The sequence below is a fragment of the Syzygium oleosum genome, unplaced genomic scaffold (assembly GCF_021117445.2).
Source record: "Syzygium oleosum isolate NSW1041296 unplaced genomic scaffold, Sole_v2.1 Sole_v2.10, whole genome shotgun sequence".
NCBI classification, from domain to species: Eukaryota; Viridiplantae; Streptophyta; class Magnoliopsida; order Myrtales; family Myrtaceae; genus Syzygium; species Syzygium oleosum.
Genome location: NW_026607494.1, coordinates 3814971 through 3827044, shown reverse-complemented (window position 1 = coordinate 3827044; position 12074 = coordinate 3814971).

The window sequence follows — 12074 nt, the reverse complement described above, 5'->3', positions numbered from 1 at the left end:
ACGTTCGTCGCAAATTTTGCGAAATTTGCGACGAAATTGCGACGGATTTTTGCGACGAATTTTGCGATGGACAAACGTTCGTCGCAAATTTTGCGACGAAAATTGCGACGAATTTGCGACGAATTTTGCGACGGATAGAGTTCGTCGCAAATTTGCGACGAAATTTGCGACGGATATTTGCGACGGACAAAGTTCGTCGCAAATTTGCGACGGAATATTTGCGACGGACTATGTGCCGTCGCAAATTTGCGACGAATTTTGCGACGAATTTTTTTTCGTCGCAAATTTGCGACGAACTTGTGAATTTTCCGTCTCAAAATTTTGCGACGACCGAGTAGCGACGGAATTTTTTCCGTCGCAAATTCGATTTGCGATGGATTTTTCCACGTTTTCCGTCGCTAATCCGGTGTTTTTTTGTAGTGAACTTGGATCGTTGGCGAAATTAGAGAACAATCCTACTCCAACAGGGAAATTAATTTCCCTTTCCAAATTGCCCACCATCAGACTTGAAGTTATCAAAGTCTAATTTGGACTTTCTTTTTCATGAACCAGACTTCAAATGCGCTTCAATTCTTATCGGATTTTGTTCACAGACTCAAACTTGAAAGATAATTTACCGCTTAATGTCTCAATGAGAAACTTTTGCTTTAGAGGTTGCAGAAATTTTCTTGCTTTCTTCAGCTGAATGTTCGTGATGTTTTATTCTGCAAATCGAATAATAAAGTTCTTGATACAGAAAAGGTGCATGCATTCGTTCTTTTCACCCTTCATACTTAAGCAAACCCTAACAAATATACTCCAAATGAATCTTCCTTGTTTCAACGTGAACGACGAAAAACATAATCTATATAACCCTCATCTATTCTCCTGTTCTCTATTTGATAACTTTGTTTCTCTTTCTTGTTTTTTTGGCCAATCTTTAGTCAATTCATTCCGGAGAGATGCATAGGGAGAAACCCCAGAACTAAATTTCTCGTGAAACATTAGTAATCTTCTACGGGCCCGCAAGGGTACAATTAGCGTAAGCCCCACAGAAAAGGGGACTTCAATTGCTATGGCACGTGAAGTTGTGCAACTTGCATCCTCTGGCTTGGAAAGTTAAGTATAACTTTAGGCTTTAGCCCACCCTAGGCTATATCCACGCAAAATTTCACTTTTGATCTTGTTAACTTGCTTGCTTATGGTAACAATGTTCGAATAAGAGTTTTGACAATTAGAACAAGGTAGAAAAAGTAAATAAAAGAACATATTCGGAAGTGTGAAATTGGTTTTGGGTCGATTGTGCAGATGGGAAAGAAACTTTCGAAAGTAAATCGCATAACTAAAGTCATGCGAATTATTTAAACAAATATTAACACTATCACGTGTGCATTGAGTTAAGAATTGGATGAGGGGAAAGGGCACATTTCATCCATGTTGCACTTTTTTATGTGATTTTTAAACTAGTAATTGTACAAAAACCTTTGAATTTAGGGTTAATACTACGAAAAACCCCAACTGGTACACATGTGATAAATTTACCCCAAACTAATCTTTTGACCATCAAAAACTCCAAACTTGTACACCTGTGATAATTTTACCCAAAACTAATATTTTGACCACCAAAAATCTCAAACTGGTACATCTGCGACAAATTTACTTCAATTAAATTGGATTAATACAAAAAAAATCACAAAATAGTACACGTGACAAACGGAGAGTAAAACCCTAAACTGGTACATTCGTCAACTGCCATGTGTTATTTAACTTAGCAATTTGACAGTAAAATTTAATTGAAATTAACGGAGAGTAAATTTGTTACTGGTGTACTAATTTGGAGATTTTTTCGTGGTAATAACCCTTGAATTTATAAAGGCTTTTCCAATCAACTCGCTCTATGTACAATTCCGGCTGATTAAAGCCTGACGTGTAGATAAGTGTTTACCAAAATCCTAATGTTGAAGTAATCAGAGTCATTCTGACATAAAGGCTATTGATAACCTACAAATAGTTGATAAATTAATTAGGGAAACGTTGATAAGTCCTTGAAATTAAAGTTGGTATATTTCTGAGAGGGTTGGTAAGTTCGAAAGTTTCTAAGTTTATATGCACGGCCGCGGGAAAATTTGCCATGCGACCGTCGCGCATGGCGTGTGGGGCGAGGCGAGGCGGGGGACGGGGCATATTTGGTGTGGCGTAATGTCGTCCCACCCTATCAGAATTGGAAAAATCCAGCGATAATTTTTTTAAAAAAATTAGTGAATATTTCCCTATTTTGAAACATATTTAAGCAAAAGAATCACAAAAAGAAGACTTGCAAATTTCTAATCAACCACTCATAACATAAATATAGCAAAAGATATTTTTATCAGTTCTTCCAATTTAGTAGTATTATAAATATGGATAAGTTATCTTAATCCTTGGGTAGTTTACTTTATTGTAATGAAGTAATGTAAAGTCAAATACAAATTTATTCACGTAATAAAATATATGCACTTTAATTGTAAAAAAACTGTAATTTTAAATGGGCAATTTTGATACCATTAGTTATATTAAATTCATGTATTCATATTTTATTTTTAATTACCAGCTATATCACCTAACTAAAATATACAAACTTATGTAATAATTTATATACGTACATATTATATTTACCTATCATTTACATTAAATTAACTAAATATAAAACACATATTATATATATAAATGGGCACAAGGACCGGTTGGGGCGGAAAGTTACTACCCCCGTCCGGCCCCGCCCCGCCCCGCCAAAATCGCGACCTCGTCCCTCGCGGTTGTTCCCTCTAGGTTAGGGCCTCATGGGGGGCCAGCCCCGGTCTCATAATACCCATTCCTAGTTAAGTTATGTAAATAAAAGTTAGTAACTTGTTAGGAAAGTTGATCATTTACAAGCAATTAAAAAAATTGATAAATTCTTAAAAGCGTTGATAACTTATCGACAGGTGACCAAAAGAAAAGGTAACCGATCATACTTTTACCCACACTTCTTGATGCTTACCCAACATTTCTTGAATTTCGTCCGTTAAGGCATGATATCATGCCTTGACACATGATATCCTTTCCGTAACGACGACCCGTTCAATGTATTAAGACAAAGACTGTTATTGCAAGTACAGTAAATCTGATAATTAGCTAATCTATTCTGAAACAAAAATGATGGATTATGAGACTTAGCCCGATATCGCTAATCTGGTAGATTAAGTTAAAACCAGCTCGGGTTTAGGCCCAATACAATGTAGCCACATTTCTCGTCGATAAGACGAAATCCTAATTAATCATTATTAGCTCAAAGACACTACTAATCATCATAACAGGAGCTCATGATTTGTCAGTGTTAATTTATATGTCACTTGGACTAAAATTGATCATTGCATCGACCCTCGTACTAATGATAGTTAGTGGAGTGAGAATCATTAATTAGATGCACACCCCTATCCAATTAAGCACAAAATCATGATCGCATGTATTGCAATTGGCAGAGTTCAACGAACTTAATCATCGCATAAAAGGTCAGAATTCCGATTAGCATCATGGTGATCATAATGGCAAGCACGAGTGGACCGAATTCCTTCCTAGGGAAGAATGAAAATGATCGGAAGATGTTCAATGAATGTGCATTTATTTCACGAGAAATTAATGATTTCATAAATATTTTCTTTCAGAATGATTGTTTGTATTGTTTAGAAAAATTAGTCAACGGAATATATTTTCATTTTTAGCAAGAATCCCTACCTAAAAAATTTTCTTTGATGATGAAAATATATTTTTCATAAATTAATTTCTAAATTAATTTCTGTAAGCAATACGAGTGATCATTTTTAGAAAAATATTTTTATGTATTTTAAATATTTAGAGACTATGGTTTGTCAGAAACATGTGATATATCGATCATACAATGCGCAATTTAATTACATAAGATAAGTGAACTTTACTAAATAGACCTGATACCATATCTTCGAGTAATCATATCCACAACCTCATATCACGGGCTGGCTTTTAGTCGTGAATGAAATCACACATCAGAAGACATTCTTTAACATAGAGATTTAAATCATGTCGTAGATCAATTGTCTTCGTGAATCCGAACAATCTGGCAAATCTTTTGCTTTCAACTCTCGGCACACCACAGACCAAGAAATTCCCCCTGTATTGATCGCTGGAGGGACCCTCTGATGCTTAAGTCAGTAATAGCAAGTAACTTTAAAGCAAGCGTTGATAGAGTAATGTCCAAGTGTCATTAACATTCCTCTCTCTCAATACATTGTTTCTATACAATCTATAATTACTGAGGGGACCTGGTATTCCTTATCTATCAGAGGTGTGGGATCGTGGGGTAGCTTTCTCTGATAATGGGCGTAATTGACTTCATGCCACGCACATTATTTCTTTCCTACTTGTTAGAAACCAAAAAATTAAGTTATTAGGTAATGTGAAATATTTCAACACCTCCTCCCACATACAAGCTGGATTAAGAGTAGCTCGTAAAATTTGATGAATAGGGATGAACACATGCATGAAAGGGATAGAACTTGACTCTGACACCATGTTAAAAATTCCAACTCAAAAACCTAAGCTATTAAGTGAAGAGAGACCACGTGTATATAAAGAGCATATAAAACTCATCATCAAGCGATATGAGATATTTTAACATTGCTAAAGATTCAAGATATGACATTTAGATCCGGATCGCGGATTCCGATCATGTTAATGCCATCTGCTAGGCTCGCAAGTGATTCTTTTACGGATCACAAGTTGGGTCATCATTTGATTGTATATGCATCATTACTCAAGCCCCGCTTGTAGAACTTTCTCGCCGGTGTACCAAATAATTTTCTTGAATCTTTTAGCAGAAGGACAAAGAGGAGTTATTGTCAATAACAATGAAAACCATAGAAATGTAATGTAGTCAAGAATTGATGAATGAAAAGATAATGTACCCAAAAAGGGTGTAATAAATAAGGCAAAACCCACAAAAAATTACAAATTGGTACATCTTTGTCACATTTACCCCAAATTAGTTTCGTGCCACAATTCAAATAGGTAAACGTGTACCACATTTTCCCAAACTGATTTTCGTGTCACAAATAACACAAACTTGTACATCCGTGCCACATTAACCCCAAACTAAATTTTGTGTCACAAATAACCCAAATTGGTACACGAAAATTAGTTTAGTATTTTGAATGAAAGCTGAAAAGTAGACTTGTAGTTTGAGAAATGGATGAGAATTAGTTTGGAGTAAATGTGGTACGGGTGTACCAAATTGATATTTTTCATGACAAGAAAATTAGTTTTGGATAAACAAGGCATGAGTATACTAATTTAGAACTTTTGGTTATCAATAATATAAAACATGAATAAAGTTTTAGCATAAAAAAGGACATGAGGCTCTGAAATTTTTAACCACAAAAATGCCAAATCAAGTATAGTAGAATTATAATTTTTTTTTATTATAATAGAAATTTTCAAGCCAAAAAAATTTATTGTAATATTATAAAGGGAAAATACCACCAAAAACCTCAAACTATGCCACTTGTGATAAATTTACCATGAAATTTTTTTTGTGATACGAAAAACCCCAAACTATGTCACTTGTGACAAATTTACCCTGAACTTTTTCGCCGGCTTCCCTCCACCGGAGAGAAGAAAAGAAAAAAAAAGGAAAAAAAATAGAAAAAGGAAAAAGACGAAAATGTCCATGGGCCAAAGTATTGTAGGGTAAATGTGTCACAAGTGGCATAATTTGGGGTTTTTCATGTCACAAAAAAAAGTTCAGGGTAAATTTATCACAAGTGACATAGTTTGAGGTTTTTCGTGTCACAAAAAAAAATTAAGGATAAATTTATCATAAGTGACATAGTTTAGGATTTTTGGTGGTATTTTCCCTATTATAAAATATATCCATATGGAAAAAATGATATTGAGATACTATGGGTTAGTTTGGTATAGCTATAGCTGTGTCGTGGCTATGTTGTGTTGTGTTGAAGCACATGTGTTTGGCGACACTATTTTTAAAGGCGTGTGCTATGGCTCTAAATGGTTAATGTGTTTGGCAAAAGCTATTACAAAACAGTTGTCGTTTTTAATATGACGAAAAAGACCTATAGCATTGTTGTAGATTTGTTATTGACCCTTATATCTATATCATTAGAACTTTTGCAATATACCTTTTCCACCATATTATAATACTAATAGTAATAATATTTATTATGTTGTTTTTTATTGTTAAAATTTCATGTTTTTTTGTATATATATTGCCATTGCTATTATAAAATTTACATAGTGAGTTTATGTTATATTTCTAGAAAAGTTGTTATAACTTTCCTTCTAGGTTAAATATAGATGAATATTGGGAAATTTTATAATTATTATGATTAATATTGATGATTTTATTATTTTTTATGATCTCATGAAATGTATGGGTGTTTTAGAAGTTATAACATCTCAAAAATACTAGAGGGGGCTTTGTGGAAGTAGTTGCAAAAGTACATCTACTACGAGAGAAGTGCAACTGTGAGACTTTTACATATCTTTGTTGACACAAAAAAAAAAAAGACCAACTTTTAGTTATTATCGACAAGTGACAGACTTAATCGATGAGAGCAGAGTTTTGATCATTACAAGAGTCATCAATGAACTGAACAGTTGACTACTTAAAAGGAATCGACAACTCGATAGTAAAGAAATTGGCACATCATAAGTTGTCAACTAGAACCTTTACTAGTTGACAAGGTCATCTACACCAACATGAAATCGTCAAGGTGATGGAGTCGATGCAATCATTTTTTAACTGTTCCATGTGGGCTATAAATACTCCAACTATACTTGTTGTAAACCCACCCAATCAATTACATAACTCATGTTCTACAAATTTATTTTAATCTTTACTTTCCTGTAATTTACATTGTTGGCAATGATTGTTCCTAGTGCTCGTGCCTTTAAACACCTTGTCATTTACTTTATTGCCCAAAATCAACAAAAGACTATTTACAGCATTTGTTGATTCATATCTATTTTGATTTATATTTATCCATCCATATTCTAAAAGGTGTTTTGTCGACTTTTCGATGAAACATCTTTTTTGATGAGACATAGTTTGCTGTTTCAAGGAAATTACAATGGCAAGAGCCAAAAATCAACAAGAGTTCGACAATGTGGCTAGCAACAACATTCCAATGCCATAAATCGGTGTTGAGGTTGCTGCACATTTTGCATCTTTAGCCGTAGGGAGAGTTTTGGAAGGAAATCGACACAAAGAAGTTGATCTTTCAAGGCATCAAACTGAAGAGCAGTTAATGAATATTGCTCCAAAAGCCAACATTATGTCAAGCATAAGAAGATTGCTCAAAGAATAGGCAAATAATATGACTAATTACATTATGAGCCATATGTCGGATGTGCTCAAGCCAATGGTCAATGCTGTGAATGATGCTCTGTCAAAGCCGAGATCGTCCAATGAACTACCACATTCCAAGTCAATCTAGTGGTATCAGGGTATGTTCCTAGTTACTCTACTATTAATAATGGAAACAATGTTGGTCAAAATAATCAAATTGGTAGTAACAATTTGGTAAACCTGGTCGACAGATTAGTTAAACAACAAATATGAAAACCTCAAGGCATAGTGGTTGTTTTACCGTCACCTAATGTAAATATTCTTGTTTGCCTAATTTCCCGATTAACATTAACATAGATAATCAGGCAAGACCAGCATCACTGCCTAGAGAGCAAGATAGCCAAATGAATCCTCAATTAAACCCAATACAGTTTGCTGAAGAAGTTCGGCAATAGTTAAGTTCGGATAGGGGTGTTGTAAGACATGTATATAGGAAACCTTATTCTACATGGATGGATAATCAATCTTTTCCTAAAGGTTTTTAAATCCTCGACTTTGTCATCTTCACTAGCGAAGATGCACAATCAACCATCAAACACATTGGTCGATTTATAGCCAAGCGTGGGAGGCAGGAACAAATGAATTCTTAAAACTTAGGTTATTTCATTTGTTTTTATCAAAAACTGCATTTACCTAGTACACCAAATTACCACCCAATTCAGTATATGATTGCGCAATGATAGAAAGGCAATACCATTCTCAATTCTATAGAACGATATTTGAAGTATTTCTGATTTGGTCAAACTTCACCAATACAATCATGAGTCAATCAATTAATTTGTTACTCAATTCAAGAAAGCTAAAATTAGATGTCTCACTTCACTCTAAAAAAAAGAATTAACAGATTTTTTTTTCAATTAATTAAATTCAATTTGAAAGAAAGATTTGAAGGCCAAGACTTTTCCAATTTATTTCAATTGGCAACAAGAAAGTTTAAGTATGAGTAATTACTTATAAACATAGATAAAAGACTACATGAATAATTTGCACAAGATGTGGCTTCAATGGAAAGATATGAGTCAAAGGATGAATCTGAAATGAAAATATTGAAATAGCTATGAAAAAAATGGTGCTCCACAAACCTTATGTCGATGGCTCCTAATTATGTAATTTTAAAGAATTGAGTAATTGATTAATTATTCAATTCTTCTAAGGCTCCGTTCGTTTGCCGGAAAATATTCTCCTTTTGGAAAATATTTTCCCGGAAGTCATTTTCCTGAAAAATGTTTTCCTGGAACACAATTTTCTGGTGTTCGGCTAAAATTTGAAAAAGTTTCGGAAAATATTTTCTGGTGTCCGGCGACCGCCGATCCAGCGGTGTCCGGCGACCGGCGGCGACGATTGACAACCGACGGCGGTCGGCGGCGGCGGGGCGGGCGGTGACCGCCGGGCGCCGCGGCCGGCGGCGCCGGGCGGCGGCGCGCGACCGTCGACCGGGCGGGGGACCGTGCGACCGGCGGAGGCGGCGGCGGCGGCGGCGGCGCGCGGCGGCGGCGGCGGCGGCCGGAGACCGGGCGGCGGCGGCGGCCGGAGACCGGCGGCCGGCGGCGGCAGCGGCCGATGGCGATGACCGGCGATCAACTTTCTCTCCCACGAAAAATATTTTCCCTCCCATGGGCTATTTTGCCTTCACTTTGGGGGAAAATGATTTCCTCTTTGTGAAAAGAGGAAATCATTTTCCTCAAAACATTGAAGGATTTGGGGGTGGGGAAGGAAAATATTTTCCCACGGAAAACATTTTCCGCCCCCAAACACCGGAAAATGCGGAAAATGTTTTCCGGAAAAATATTTTTCCGGAAACGAACGGAGCCTAAAAGTGGACATATTTTGACACCAAAATATGAACAACTTTTAGTTATTATTGATAATTGATAAACTTAGTCGATGAAAGCAGAGTATGATCATTACAGGAGTCATCACTAAACAAGAGAGTGGACAACTCAAAGGAAATCGACAATTCCAATGAAGTCATCGACAGCAGAAATGACATATTATCAACGTAAGCATTCACCAGTCGACAAGGTCATCTACACCAGCATGTAACCATCAAGGTAGTGGAGTTGATGTAGCTATCAAGGTAGTGGGGTCATTGTAGCCATCAAGATAGTTGAGTCAATATAATCGTTTATGTATTCATTAAGGTAGTAGAGTCAATGTAACCGTTTGTGTATTTGTCACCTATGAGTTACAATTACCTTAAGTGTACTTTTTGTAAACCCACCCTTAATCAATTACAAAACTCAACTTCTTCTGCAAATTTACTGATATCTTACTTTTCTTCAATTTATCTTTCCTGCAAGTTACAATTCTGGCAATGATTATTTTTAGTGCTCATATTTTTAAACACCTTGTCATTTATTTTTCTATCCAAAATCAATAAATGACCCTTCACAATTAGAGGTGTGCAAAGGGACTAGGAATTGCCAAACCACCCAAAACCGGAATGGCCCGGAACCGGCGATTCCCATGGGGACCGGTCCGATTTCCGGTTCCAATGGAACCGGTAAGTCCTCATCCAATTCCTAGTTCTAGGCATGGAACCACCCACCCGTACTGAATTGGTATATATATATACACATACATACAAATACTTTTAAAAATAATTCATGCTATAGTTGTATTGTGAACTCTATTTATTTGATTTCACAAGAAGTAACATGCATGCATAAAGTCCAATGATTCTGGAAGCTGACAAATAAAACTCTTATTAGATGAAGTGATGAAATAATTCTTCGGAGAATGGTTTATGGTTTGCTTCCCTTGAGAATAACTTTGTCTCAATGTGTTTGCATAGAATCGGTACTTTTTTTTTTTATTAATTGCGTGATGAAACCGAAGAAGTACCTACATAGAAACTAAGTTAACCATAGTATTGATTGATGAATGCACTTTTGTAGAGATTGGGGATTGGTTTTATGGACCCACCTGGGAGCTGGATCGAACCGGACCGATGTTCCGATTCCCGAGTGGATCTATGGAACCAATGGGCGGTTCCCGGTTCCAAGGTCTTTCGCCGACTTTTGGGATAAACAATCTCAAAAAGCCAAATCACCACATTCTACAACTGTAGATGTCACACCCAATCCTACCAGAATGGGGGAATGACACAACCTTCTTTCTCCCCAAAGAATGCAGTCTCAAACTAACCCAAGTCTAACTCCTAAAGTCTCCATTGATATCGCTCTTGTTATAATGGCCACTAACCAAGGAACCTGATAAGATCGGGAATGAAAGGGGCGAGCAACCGCAGCCCAGTGAGTTATGCGTATCTCTTCTGAGCAGATTGAGCATCCACTATGCACTTTACAAAACAATATCAAAACTCACTTTTCTTAATTCTAGTGTATAATACACATAAAACATAAGAATGAGTTATATTGCTATAACATAATCGTATACATATAAGAAAATATTCGTTAAAACATTAATATCATAACAAATATTAATAGTCTAGTTCATTGATCAATCTCATCAATTCACACATATGAATGGTTTATTTCATTAATTAATCTCATAGACTCGCACATCAATGGTCCATTCCATTAACCAATTTATTACTCAATATCAAAGCATGGTCATGATACTACAACTAGTGACGAGGCAACCCAAATTCCTTCCTTGACAAGATCTCCACCTATTATCATCCGGTAGCTTGATCCAGAAGGATATCCTAAAATCGGTATGCATACCCAAAAACCCCTACCTGGGTTCACAGCAATATCGAGCATCAAACAATCATCCTCTAATAATCCACACTTCCAAATCCAGAAACTATTTCATAAATCACAATATATTTCCCAAACGATTTATGAATCAGGTTCATAATTCAATAGATAACCTTTCGCAACACAATTGTTAAAACAATTCTCAGACCATTCACAAATACCAAAACGTAGTGAATATCCGATCCAGATTTTTATGCAACAAACATGTTTATTCATAGTTCATATATTGAATCTCTATCGCTTTTAAGACATGAGTTTACAAATTCATAAAAGTGATAGCACTACTCACCTAGGATTGCACAAAAACTAAACAACGAAGCGCACTCGAGTCGACGATGTCGTAATTCTAACAATTAAACGAGAATCTACGTCAAAACCAAGGAAAATATTACCTCAACTACAAAACAGTTATACTAAGCTTAAACGCTAACAAAATAACTCTCACACGATAACAAATCGCTCAATCAAAGCGGTTATTCAAGTATAAATGCAGCACGGAACCTGCATGCGAAATCCTAAAATTCTCACTCTAACCAAACCATTGCTCTAAACCGACTCCGTCAAACCCATGACTCCACAACGCTATAATCAACAATTTCCATGAAATTCCATAGCTCAACAACTCAAAACTCGGACTTCGTGGCTCGAATTTTACAAAACCTCGAATTTGTGTCCTAAATCTAAAAACTTCTTTATTTGGAAGAGCGAAGGTTGCGAGCACTTACTGAGCATTACGATACGTAGTGAATCTGTTTGACGAAACTTCCGTTGCGTGTACGTGAACCCTTCTTTCTTTTTTACCTTCCTTTCCTTTTCTTTCTTTTGTGCTACTCTCGGCCTTTAAAAGGGCTGAAATCCCTATTGCTTCTTTATTGACTTTTCCACGCTTTCCTCTCTTTTTTTCTTTTCCCTTTGACTTGGTCAATACCCAAATATTACATTGGTTCACATTG